This window comes from Lathamus discolor, chromosome 5, assembly GCF_037157495.1.
Source record: "Lathamus discolor isolate bLatDis1 chromosome 5, bLatDis1.hap1, whole genome shotgun sequence".
Taxonomy (NCBI): domain Eukaryota; kingdom Metazoa; phylum Chordata; class Aves; order Psittaciformes; family Psittacidae; genus Lathamus; species Lathamus discolor.
In genome coordinates, this window is record NC_088888.1 from 9466490 (window position 1) to 9468016 (window position 1527).

Genomic DNA, 1527 nt, shown 5'->3' on the forward strand with positions numbered 1-1527 from the left:
CGGGGCTGTACCACACCACAAGCAGGCACCAGCTCATCTTCTCCGGGTTAGGCACCTCTCCCTGTGTGCTATCAGTCCCACAGCCACCTTGCTATGTCCCCTGTCACTCTGCCCTTCTTCAGCATCTCCCAACTCCAATTCATTCCAACCCCAGGAGAGCATTCAGTTCAGTTTCCATCTGCAGATACTCACAACTTTATTTTCAATACCTTCCCTTGAAGGTGCTTCTCTGCATAAGTTCCTCACCACCTTTTTATTTCAGTTCCATTTATTGGTAGACTGTTCGCCTTCACTTAGAGAGGCAGCAGTTCTCTCTAGCCCTTCCAAACAAGCTCTGCCTGCTGCCCTTCTGCCAACTCCCTGCTCCCTCCTTGCCTCCTCCCTCTTACCTCCACTGCTTCCACTCATCATGGGTCTCTTCTGCTCCCAGCACGTCCATCCCACTTCTGATTTTCTCTCCTCAGGCTTTTATTGTTGAATATGGAAGTGGAGGTGAAAGTTATTTTATATTAAACCAAAAAGGCCCTCACAACACAATGTAGTGCTAGACTATACCTATCCACGTGCAGAAATACCTAAGCACATGGGTTTTGTGGGATGGCAAAACAGAATTTGAGCCAGTGCTTTTTCTTTTATTTCTACCAGTAAGGCTTCAGCAGGGAACTCGAACATCATTTCAAATGTGTTATGAGTATTACTGTAAAAATTACAGGTTGTTTTTTACTAAGGAAAGAACAGGGCTATAAGATAGCACATCCTATGCATAGCACATACAAGGAAACTGTCCAAAAAGAAATGTTTTCATGTTTTTACTTGTATTCTAGCAATTTACCATCTCACTTTTTTATGTACGTAAATCATGTTGTTCACTGATACTTTTAAACACTGCAAACTGTTTAAGCTGTAGAAGGGGACTATACTTCTGCTAGATGCCTTCTGCTAGAGCTTTCCATTTGCTCACTCAAGGATAAAACACCAATAAAGTGAAAATTATTAACTGTATTTCCCAGTCTTTCCTAGAATAGCTGCCTGGTTTGCTACAGAGACAGCAGCATAGGACATGTGGTATGGTTATTTTATACTTTAAGCTCATTCTTTGAATGTTGCTACACAAATCTCTCTGCCTTATTCCACTATTTCCCTAGTAACAGCTTATTTCAAGAACAGACTTTGAAAATTGTGGAAGTCTTAAACCAGTTGTTGCTACATTATATTCAAATATCCCAGAAAGATCAGAGGAAGTATACAACAGGAAAAAAACAGAGTATTCTTTGGGCTACTACTGTTACACAAGTAAGGCAGGAAAAGGGCCTGCCATAAATGATCATTAATGGAATATACTGCAGAAAGATGTCCAGCTTTCTGCACCTAGCTTTACCTAAGACGAGGAGTGATGTTCCCCACTCAAACACAGATGAGAACCACTCTTTATAATAAATTGCAATGTTTGATGACACGAGACAACCAGTTAATTACAGTAAATGTAAAACAAGCTTGATAAATTTCTAGTGAGGGGCAAGAAACTGC